Below are 11899 nucleotides of genomic sequence, written 5' to 3' on the forward strand. Positions count from 1 at the left end.
GATAGTAAATGAATAGATAATAGATCCAGAAACCAGGCCATTTCTGATAGTTCCAGGCAGCATGGTATAGTGGTTATCTGCACAGAGCCTGGAGCAAGACAACCTGGGCTGGAACCCTCTGCCCCTCCTTACTGTGTGTTCTTGGATGAGTTAATTAGCCTCTCTGTGCCTCACAGGACTGCTACAAGGACTCAATGAGTTAATGCTTGTAAAGTGGTTAGAACAATGTCTGGCTCATAATAAGCAATATGTAAGTGTTTGTTAAGCAAAACACATAGCGTTCAATGCTAAGAATAAAAGTAGGTTGGTAACATAGCAAGAGGAGGTCGTGGAAGAGGGCAGGAGATGGCAGGGCTAGGTAGGATGGTTCTGGAATGAAGGAACATTGACCCAGATTTAGAGGGCAAAACAGAATATTTAACTTCTGTCTCCCTTCCCCAATAAATTGTAAGCATCCGAGGGTGGGATTTGTCAGTCTTCACCGACCGTCGTGTCTCCTGTTCTCAGCACTGCATTTGCACGTACCAGGTGCGAAAACGATTACTTGCTGCTTGAATGGAGGGAAGGATCATGAACAACGACCCCCCACCTGGCAGGCACTGAGCTAGGCACATGCTACATGGTCACTAAACCTCTCAAGAGCCTTGTGCTAATCGTTCTGACAACGGTTAATAATGATTTCACGTGCGCTCAGTCCCGAGCACTGTTTTCCAAGTGCGTTTCCTGTATGGTCTCGTTTAGCCCGACAGCTCCCTTATGAAATGGGTGCTGTCATCATCTCCTTCTAGATATGAGGAAGCTGAGTCACGACGAGGTTAACTTACTTTCCAATGGGCACTCAGTTAATGAGAGCAGAGGCAAGAGTCAAACACAGGCTGCCTGTGCTCCTAGCCACTGGAATGTTCCGCACTTTGTTCCCTCCCCTTGGAAAGGAGGGCACTGAGTCTCCCAAACTCACCCAGGACACACATCCATAAAATGGCCAAGTGAGGATCTGACCCCGAGTACATCTGGTTCCAGAAACGGCGCTCTTTCTGCCACAACTAAGACCTACTGCCTCGCTACCTACAAATTTCCTTTTCCACACAGATGATTCCAGGGTAGCCAGTCTCCACAGACCTGGCTGCTGGCAGCTTTCTGAATAAAAGCCAGGACTTTTGATTTCTGGCCAAAAGCAGCCACCACGTCTCCAAGATTCCCTGGGGCCTCTGACCCACGGTCTGAGTTTCGATGCCCTGGTAATAGACTCGATGAGTAAATTACGGAGGCCCCAAAAGGGTCACAGATCTCACCACCTGCTCTCTTGGGGGAATTTGGTAGATAATAAAATCTGGGGACTTTACATGTTTTCTAATCAAGCCGTGTAATAAAGCTGAGCAGTGCTAAAACATACAGGACACTTGTTATTTCGCAACCTTTTCTTTTTATGAAATGCATACTTACAATGGGACCATCACTTCCATCTATAAATGGGACATTACGAATATAACGCTGAATCCCCAAGACCAGTATCTGCAAACAGCTGTGGGCCAAATCCAGCTTGGGGCCTGTTTTAACAAAGCCAGGGAGCTAAGAATGGGCTTTACGTTTATAAGTGGTTGGGAAAAAATCAGAAGAATCATAAATTGTGACACACGAAAATGACATGAAATTCAAATTTTGGTGTCCATAAATAAAATTTTATTTTATTGGAGGACAGCCACACCCATTCATTTGTGTATTTTCTTCGTATGGCTGCTTTCATGCTACAAAGGCAGTGTTGAATAACTGCCACAGAGGCTGTATGGCCCACAAAGCCTCAGATATATACTTTGTGGCTCTTTCGAGAAAGTTCACCAACCCTGTCCAAGATGACTGTAGGTAATTTTTACCCATTTTGCAAATAAAGAGATTGAGGCAGCTGAGAGATTAAGTGTTGCCAGTAATAAGACTGACCAGGATTTGACCCCACTGTGTATAAAAACAACAACTCTAACAACCATAGTAACGATAAAATAGTAACAATAATAACAAATTTGGTGAGTGCTTACCATATGCTGAGACTCTGTTCTAAGAGCTTGCAGTGAACTAATTTACTGCTTGCAGCAAAGCACCAAGACGGCAGGATCATCGTGCCAATTTTACAGATGGGAAAACAGGTTCATAGGTGAAATGCCTTGACCAAGGTCACAGGCAAGAATATACACACACTGGACAATGTCTCCATCTAAATCCAGCTTTTTACAAAATTAAAAATGATTTACCAACGGTTTACAAACGGAAAGCTCCTCTTTGCAATTTAAATTCAGTCCAATTCGGGGGCTTCTTTCAATAAAAATGTTTGAGGTTATGGAAATTCTTTGGGCTGAGAGAAGCGTGACATGTGCAGGCAGGAGAGAAACTTTTTCTGATCGTTGCACATTTTAAGGAGCCTTTTGGCAAATTCAGGGCCAGGTGGACTGAAAGAAGGAGATTCCACTCGCGCTCTTTTGGAGCGATGACCTGGATTCAGATTGCATTGCTTTCCACCAGCAGTTATAACGTGCGTGTCGTGAAATTGCTCCTGCCCTTCCTTCCAGTTTTGCGAAGAGCAGGATTTACATGGGACAAAAACAGAAGGTGACTGCCACCTATTGGCCAACATGAGTAGCAGCAGCAATGACTATATTCAGCCTGCGGAGCAACGTCAAAACGTCTGGAGAGGTCAAAGGCAACGCTTTTATGTTTAACAATGAAACCTTCTGTTAAAAGTTGGCAACAGAAGGGCAAGTCTTTTAGTGCCCAAAAGATAGTCCAACTAAGAAAACAATCATGCTAATCACGTCTGCCGCGTACGGAGCGCTCGCCACGTGCCAGCCCAGGGTGAGCATCCAGGTTGAGAGCGGTGCAGAACACAGCACAAGAGCGTGAGCTCGCAAGATACACGCCGGGTTTGCTCCCTGCTGGGCCACATACAGAATGAGTGACCCTGAGCCTCGGGCCTCAGTTTCCTCTTCTGGAAAATGGGAATGATAACAGCACCCACCTTAAGAGAGTGTTGTGAGCATTGGACAAATTAATATATGCAAGCTGCCCTGCAGAGTGCCTGGCACACGATGAGTATGTGCGAGTGTCAGCCATGATTAGGATCATCATCATTACCATTGTTGATATTTTCATTCCGTTTCCACCAAAGTTGCCTGATAGTGAGAATCAACTGAGGAAACTGGCAGGACTTCCGATTCCCACAATCCTGTCACTCAAAAGTCCGGACTGTGGCCCTGGATCTGTATTTTTAGCAAATGCACAGGTGATTCTCCTCATCAGGCACATGTGGAAAATACCATGATGGTGACCATCTGTCCAGGCTGTCCCTGGAGTGAGGGGGTTCTGGAAGGAAGACTTTTATGTTAAAACCAGGAAAGTCCTGGGCAAACCAGGATGCGCTGATCACCCTATAAGCTGACTCAAGGACTCTGTGAGGCAAGGACTCTTTATCTCCATTTAACAGATGGCAAAACTGAGGCGCAAGGAGGTTCAGACGATAATTCTGTGGGTGATGTTTTCTCCAGTCTCTGACAAACGAGAGAAACAAATCAGATAAGGAATTTTTCATCCAGTAAAACACCTATTTGAGAGAGCTAGCTTTTATTTTGAGAAAACAAAATTTGAAGGTGATGTCAAAATGCCCTTTCTTTCACGAACTGATGGTGTTAGCTGTTCTGTTTTTATGCCCTTATCTGACATTAAACACAAGGTGCCAGATGGCAGGGGTTTTGTTTTCGAAATTGGACTCGTGTATGAGGTCCTAGCATTTTGAGAAGGTGGGATAAGTCTTTTCCTGGGGGTTGTTCAGACAAGACAGTCCCTTTGCTTCTCCTCTTGCCGGATGTGTCCTGGAAACCAGTTCTCAAACTAGACTGCAAGTGAGAATCATCTGTGGAGACTTAAATCCCTAAGCCCAGGCCCCAGCCTGACCGATTCCATCAGACTGTCGGGTATATTTTCAAATCTCTAGGTGCTTTCCATGACAGCGAGGCTGAGAGCTGCTGTTTGCGATATTTCGGGGTTAGTAAGCATTCCCAGGGCCGGGGATCTTTCTGAGATGCTGCCTCCCCTGACTCAGAGACCCAGGTTCAGAATTCTCTGATGGAGGAAGGGCCTTGGCCTTCAGGGCCCACAAATCAAGCTCAGCCGGGCATCTGAAAACGTTCACAACCGTTCAGGGCCCTCCTTTGTGCACCCTCTGTTTTGTCAGCCTGCAAATCAAGAGAAACCTCCTGGGTCTCCAGCTTTCCTTCCCCGAGAATGGGTGCACAGGGCGTGCTTGCTCCTGGACACCTCGCCTTCCACTGGGCCGTCTGGCAGTCAGCAGGAATGCCCCACGCCAGGGGGGCGAAGGGCTGTTGGAGTGGGGAGCAATCACGCTCTCCTCCTTGTCTGGGTGCCCCTACTTTCCCCACAAGCAAAGCAGCTCTGGAGGGAACCAGGCCCCCACCAATTGCATGACTGTGAGGCCCTGGGCCCTCTGAACGCATTTTTCCTGTGGAAAATGACAGTATGCATGATGACGACAGTAATAACGTGTTTGGAGTGTTTTCTGTGTGCTGTGTGCTTCTGATTTGTGCATATTGACTTTGCTTGGTCCTTGAAACAACCCTTTGGGTTAGACACCATTATTTTCTCAATTTACTGATGAGAAACTGAGGCACAGAGAGGTTGTGGCACTTACCCAAGAGTCTTCATCCATCACGGTATTGTGGGGAAGGAAGTGGGGGAGGCACATGCCTGGCACGGAGTGAGCACCCATGAGTGGTAGTGAGAAATACGGGTACAGGTATATAATGTCTGAGGCTTGGTCCCAATTATTCAGGACTATAAATTTATATTTCATATTTTAGATCCTGTCATATTCCTTGATGAATCACATTATTATGTTGAAAATTTCTCTTTAGAAATATGTTCCTCTCTATTTCTGACTCATAATAACTTGAGAGCAGTGTTTCTCAAACTGGGGGCGATTTTGCCCCCCAAGGGACATTTGGAAATGTCTGGAGACATTTTTGATGTTCACGACTCAGGGTCGGGGGATGCTACTGGCATCCAGTGGGTGGAGGCCAGAGATGCTGCTAAACATCCTGCAGTGCACAGGGCGGCCCCACAACAGAGAACGATCTGGCCCCAATGTCACTAGTGTGGAGGTTGAGGGCCCCTGCTCTAGGGGCTGGACTTCATGGTTTTCTCCTCACGCTTACAGCCCAGTAACCCCTAGGGACCTACGTTTCTGAAGAGCTGGTTGGAGGATGAGTCCATGGGGGTGAAACAGCAAGCCCTCCCGCCTGGGTTCCTGTCCTGGCTCAGCACAGCTGTGTGCATAAGCCTCAGCTCCTGGTCTGCAGAGGTGAGGGATGCAGGAAGGGCCATCGCAGATCCAGCCTCATCAGTGAGGATGGAAAGGGTGTGGTCCATGCCGTGTTTAGCCCAGTGGTGGAGGAAAGATCATTGCAGATCCATCCTCGTCAGTGAAGATGGAAAGGGTGCGGTCCATGCCACGTTTAGCCCAGTGGCTGGTGTGCAGCAGCTGAGGAATAAAGATTAGCTCTTGCTGTGATTGGTGAATAAAACGTGCTATGCTTTTGTAATAATTATACCTCGTATTTCTACAGAGCCTGCTCTGTGCCAGGCATTGCTCTAACTGCTTTCCTCTGTTAACTCATCACATCCTCATAAGAACCTCCTGAGGAAGGTACTTTTACTGTACCCATTTTACAGATGCGGAAACAGAGCCCAGGGAGCTTCAGATGGTGCTACGGACGGAAGTGGTTCCCCTCCGAATTCACATATTGAAGCCCTCCCCCAAGTGGGATTGTATTTGGGGATACGGCCTCGAAGGAAGTAACTAAGGTTAGAGGAGGCTGTAAGGGTGGGGCCCTGATCCGATAGGATTGGTGCCCTTATAAGAGGAGACACCGAGAGCTCTCTCTTTCTCTCTCTACCACGTGGGGACAGAGTGAGAGGGCAGCGACTGCGAGTCAGCGAGAGAGCTCTCCCCAGAAACACAATTGGCCAGGACCTAGATCTGGAACCTCCCGGCCTCCAGAATCCTGAGGAAATAAAGAGCTGTTGTTGAAGGCACCCAGTCTATGGTCTTTTTGTTATGGCAGCTCGAGCTGATTAATACGCATCCTCTGCTAGTGAGTGGGAGGACTCAACCCTTGGTGGCCTCCTGCCATACTTCAAATCTTAACTGTCTCCTTTCTCACCTTCTACTGTCTCCTTGGCCATAGAAGTTATGCTATATTTTACTAAATTTTTATATGTCATGTAATACAACATAGAATAGAAAATATTTATTGTATATCTGCTTTTGCAGTAAGAAATTAAAACCATAACTAGTCAAGGAACGTGGTCTGCTCTAGGGTGAGGAATGCAAATTGAAGAGTCATTGCTAATCTTTGTAGGGATTTAGCACAAGGGCTTGCAGCAGTCAAATGAGAAAATGTTAGTTCTTACTAAACTATTTATTTCTCTTATTAATGTTCTGACCCCGTCAGCTCCGGGTTCCCGTGCCGGAGTGAATCGCCCACTCTGGAAGTTCCCCTCGAACCCTTCCTCCTTCATTCCAATCACTGGTGTTCCCATCGCCTCATTTTAGTTACAGGTTAACAGTAAGCCCTCCGCCTGGGAACAGATCGGCAGCAAACACAGTTCAAACTGTCCTGGAGAAAGAGCTTTTCTGCGGCTACCTGGCCAGCCGGCAGCTCAACAACTGTCAAATGTAAGGGGGAGGTCCTCGAAGGGTGGAATGGTGACAGAATTAGTCACTGAGTAAACAGAAACACCTTTGATCAATGCAATGGAATGTAGGCAAACTTTGGGCCCTGCTCGCCACCCAGTTGAGGGCAATGCCAACATGGCCAGGCTGGCACACCCGGCAGAACCAGCCAGCTGCCCCCCAGCTGTGAAGGCAAGGTCAATAGGGATAAAGAGAACAGACCTGTTCTGCCAGGTCCTGCAGTCCTGCGTCTCCCGGAGTTCCCCAGCCCAGGGCTAGGAATACGGCAGATACCACAAGGGCTGCCCTGTGCAGTGGTGCAGGCTGCCTCCCGCACAAGGGGGCACATGAGGACCGAAAGCCAGCCTTCGCTGTGCTCTCCAAGCCCTGCACCCTGTGTGGACTGTGTGGGTCCAGGGAAAGCGGCACCTTCATCAAAATTGTGCTGGGTGTTATAAGAACGCTTGGTAATTGATACCTTGCTGTTGGAATACTCAGCTATGTTTGTATAAATGGTTGATGTTCCTAGAAGATTGAGAGCTCGCTGTCTTATTCTTAGTGTTGCACTGAACATCCTTAAGCTAATAATGATAGCAGGTAACATAACTCAAGACTTACTGTGAGCCAGGTAGGGCCAGGATGAGGGTAAGGCAAGAGAAGCGCCCAGATGCCACATGCAAGGAGGCATCCCTCTCAGGGTTGGGCAGGTGCAGACTAGGCCCCTGTGAGGGAGCGACTCCCTGCATTTTGCCCCCAGGCGCCTCGCTTGCTCCTCCCTTGTCCTGGCCCTGGGGCAGGCGCTTGACTTCCATTGCTTCCGTCTTTTTCCTTACAGCAGCCCATTACACAGATAAAGAAACTGCAGCTTGGTGATGCAATCCCCACCCCCAGAATGTAACTCCCCGAGGGCAGGGGCCTTCTGTCCTGCTCGCACACAGTGAATTCTCAATTCACATCTGCTCATTAAACGGATAAAGAAGAGTGACCGGCCCCAGGTCAGAAGGCTGAGAAGAGGCGGAGCTGGGTTTGAACCCAGGTCCAGGTGACAGGGGTCCTCAAATCCTTCCCGGCTTCCCGGCCCAGCTCTGGGCAGCAGGAGAAGCTGCCGACACTGAGACAATCAACAAACGTTTAACACTGAGCCTGCGTGGAGTCGGGTGGTCGACCTTCCCTAGTTCTTTTCCATCCCTTTCCCTGTGCACTTCTTGTCACGGAAACCAGCTGGGATCTGCTCTTACGGACCCATCGCTCTCCTGAAGCACACGCCCTTTTCCTAAAAAGACAGCACTTCCCGAGTTCAGAACTCTTCAGAAAAAGAATCCTCTGTGATTTTGAACGTTGGCTTGTTCCCCTGCTCTCCCTTAAACTGAAAACTGCTTTGGGTGCCCTCCCTCTGGGCTTTTGTTTGGGGAGAAAGCACAATATATACACCCCAGGACTCGAACACGCAATCACAGCAGAGCCCGGCCCAGACGCCCAGACAAGGGTGCCGTGACTCCCGCGGGGCACAATTCAGGGAGGCGCCAGAAAACAGCCAGCAAGATGAATAATATATTTTAACACATTTTAAAAAACCAGAATTAATGCTGTTACTAATCCTATCTTTGCTTAACTTGTTATTTTGTTCATCATGGATATATTGGCATTGCCTTTAAAATTTTTAAATATTGCCTCAAAATATAATCTATCTTGATGACTGAGCTTTTGATGTCTCTTAAATTCTGTGCCCAAGTTGCGTACCTCATTCCTGTCATGAATCCAAGTCCCGGCCTGGATTGAATCCAGGACCACAACTTCCTACCTCCGCCCCCAGCCTCATCCTCCTGCTTGTAAAACGGCATTGATGACAAGGACAAAAATAACAGCTATTTATTAAGCGCACAGGTGTTCACGCACGTTAGTTCTCTCAGGCCTCACGGACATCGCTTTGGTCTCGGTGCTATTATGATGCCCATTTTACAGATGAGGAACCTGAAGCCCAGAGGGGTGAAGTCACCTGCCCCCGGGCACCCAGCCTGCCCCTGGTGGGGCCGAGACTGGCTCCAGGGCACCCACCGTCTAATCATTGTGACAATTCAAGGCAGGAACTGGAGTTTCAGAGGGCAATGCAAATTTCTGCAGCCAGGATTTGAATCCAGTACCCACCTCCAAGGATCGTTTTGAATGTTAAATAAGACAATAAAGAGCCAGATTCTCAAAAGGCACTTGAGGCGTCCTTCTCCCTGTCTCCTCCCCTTCCTCAGACCGTGCTCCCAGGTGCAGACACAAAATCGGCTTTCCTGTGGGGCATTCTTGTCCTGACAGTGGTCCCCAAATCGCAGAGCATACTCCTCCATCCGCTACCTTTTCCCCAAGTTTTACACTTGAAACGACCCCTCAACGGTTCGACGCAAATAGGAACTGTTTCTGTTGCTTTGTCCCTGACACTGCACACACTGTCATTAATCCTTGTACGGCCCTTTTAAATAAGGCTAGCTCTGGGTCCACTTCACAGATGGTGGAACTGAGGCTCACACATGCCCGGGCCATGCAGTGAATCCTAGCAGAGCTGGAGTCAGACTCAACCCTCTCTGACCCCTACTTGCTGTATTTCACTGCCTGCCACAAACAGCAAACCCTCACACCGTGCCTTAAGGATAGGGAAGCAGTTACCTGTTGAGCCCCTGGTGGGAGTGTCTTCAGTCCCCTGGTGTCACCTGCGGCTGCTCCTGCTGGAAGTGCCGTGTCTCCAGCTGTGCTGCCAGTCCCAGGCTGTCCACCGAGCTCAATCTCCCTGCCCTTTGCTTCCTCGTCTGGGGCCTGCTGACTGAATACACAGAGCAGGGCAAACAGAGCGTGGGTGGGGCCCTCCTCTCCCCTGACCGGCGGCAGAAACAGGTTCTCTTCCTGGATTCAGGGACTGTCCTCACCTCTCCAAGAAAAGCCCAGCACCCGATTCCTCTCGCGCTATCGCCTCCCTGGCACTCCAAACATCCCGCCGAGTGCCCCGCACCCACCGCGGCCGCCCCGGTGGACCTGGGCGCATAATTCCCTTCCCCAGTAACCATGGGTGATGGTCAGAGCAGGGAAAACACGTTCTGTAGGATTCTGCAGCTCTGTCTGCCTTTCACCTTCATTCCTGCCAGAACACCAGCTCCACCGCCATCTAACCACCTATTTGGAAAGGAATAGCATCTCACCCACTGCACGACCCCCAGTCACATAAACATCACTCCCAAGGGGCTCTGGCCACAGGATAGCAGGCAATCCAAGGGCCGCTTATTGCGCTGGAGACTGAGCATGACATTGGAAAGGGCATTCTTCTTCTCTCCAGACTAGAAATTTGAGACAGGCGGCTTAGTTTATTTAATTTCAGCAAGGATATTTATTAAAGTGTCTCACAAGGACATATAAGAGCACGAATCAAAAATAGCAAAGGAAGATAGAAAAACAAGAGTGGGTACATCAATGGGACCAGGATCATCAATAAATGTGAATGTTGATCTACAGACTTGCTACGAAGGCTTCACACATGTGGCTTTGAGCTTCCTGATAGCCAATGCAAAAAGGGAAGCATGCTAAGTTATAGTAGTCAGTGTTCTTGAGAAAACGTTCAGGGAAATGCAAAGTCGTAATTATTGTGGCTTTATTCATTAATATGTTTATCCAAGTTCCCATCATGACTACTTATTGAGACCAGGCTATATACAGGCCTGAGTTAGTGAGGTGAGGAAAAGAGACTCTGTCCCCACCCTCCCTGGGGCTCATTGTAATTGAACACGGAGTCCCACAAATAAACACAGCATCACAGAGTGTGAGCCTCATTATGAAAGAACAGCCAAGGCAGCTAAGAGAGAGAAACAGCAAGAGCCAGAGAAGGCCCCTTTCAGGAAGCAACATTTAAGGGACAAAAATACTATTTAAATAAATACTGAATTCACAATCAGACGCATCATAATTAGGGCTGTAAACTCAGTTCCTGCTTAGTGCTGTACATTTAAATCAGAAATGTAATAAAACCCAGTTATTAAGCAGCTGTCATGCACGCACACCATGCCAACACAAGCTTAGAGGCAGCCTGGCCTGTAGGTTCAGGAGCTTGGGCCCTGGCCCTGGGTTCAGATTTCCACGCTTACAGACCAGCTGCGTGACTGGGAGCCGGCCGCTCTGCCTCCCCAAGTCTCTGCTCCCTCCCTGGCTCTGAGCACCCTTGTGTTTATTTCATGCCAACTTTTGTCTCCCTGACTCCCAGCACCCTGCAGTATGAGATGGCCATGTCCCTGCCACAGAGGAGGTTGACAAGCACTTTCTGTTTGGCCTGGCTCCCTCTTAATTATTTGTGACAATAACTGCCATGTGGATGGCATTTAGCTCTTTGCAAAGCATTTTGCATCCGTCCTTCCCAGTTATGGCCACACCGTAATTAGGATTTTTGCACGCATTTTACAGAGGCAGAATAGGAGGTTTAGGGAGAAGAGCGACTTGGGCCATCAAGGAGCATCATTCAGGCAGGGCATTTAGCTGCTATTCAGGCATATTGTAGCCTGCCATCCAGTGTTAACTGAGTCAGCAGCATCCGTGGAGGCAGGGCCGGCTACGTGATTGGCAGGACCCAGTGCAAAGGGAAAATGCGAAGCCCTGGTTCTAAAAGCAGGGACAGGTACTGGGAAAGACACTACAACATAAAGCTTTGTCTTTCTTCCATGGTCTCTCTCTCTCTACTTGCCATGTATTTTATTTGCTATTCAAAGCCATTCTAAGTAAGCAAAATTAAAATTTTAAATTATTAGCATCAATTTTTACCATTTATCCTCGTATTGTGCAACACCAGTTTTCAATGCGATTGACTCGTGCAGAAGCGCCCCTCACACAACTCTGTGTATTTCCTTCTTACTAAAATACAGTAAACGCTGTACAAAATGAACACCGGTTTTTATTTCCCTTCTAGATACTTGCACGTCTACCAGCACTCTCTACCTTCAGTTTATTGATGTATCAGGAGCGGGTGGAAGGGAAAGAACCATGGCTGCCCCAGGTTTCCCTTTCTCTGGCATCACTGTCAGCACATTGGCTATCCCAGGGAGGCAACAGGAGTGAGAGAGAACGTGATGAGCTTTTTGTATTGTTCATGTTTCTAGGATGCGTTGCCTTCTTTCTGCACTTGAGGCGATTGCCCATTTGAAGGGA

The 11899-nt window shown here is 48.3% G+C and overlaps 1 protein-coding gene across 6 annotated transcripts in view; it reads right to left on the reverse strand.

Moving 5' to 3' along the window:
* The window catches only part of BCAS1 (brain enriched myelin associated protein 1), a 105795-nt gene extending 95746 nt beyond the window's left edge, over positions 1–10049 (reverse strand). For 4 of the 6 annotated variants that reach the window (XM_070589597.1, XM_070589595.1, XM_070589593.1 and 1 more), the window contains exons 1-2: positions 9913–10049; positions 9386–9539 (exon numbers count right to left, since the gene is read on the reverse strand). The gene's annotated coding sequence lies outside the window, so the exon portion shown is untranslated. Of the gene's footprint in view, positions 1–9385; positions 9560–9642 lie in introns of those variants that run through there. The other 2 variants (XM_070589594.1, XM_070589596.1) reach the window with 2 other exon arrangements.
* Positions 10050–11899: the final 1850 nt, after the last annotated feature.

The sequence above is a fragment of the Equus przewalskii genome, chromosome 21, assembly GCF_037783145.1.
Source record: "Equus przewalskii isolate Varuska chromosome 21, EquPr2, whole genome shotgun sequence".
NCBI classification, from domain to species: Eukaryota; Metazoa; Chordata; class Mammalia; order Perissodactyla; family Equidae; genus Equus; species Equus przewalskii.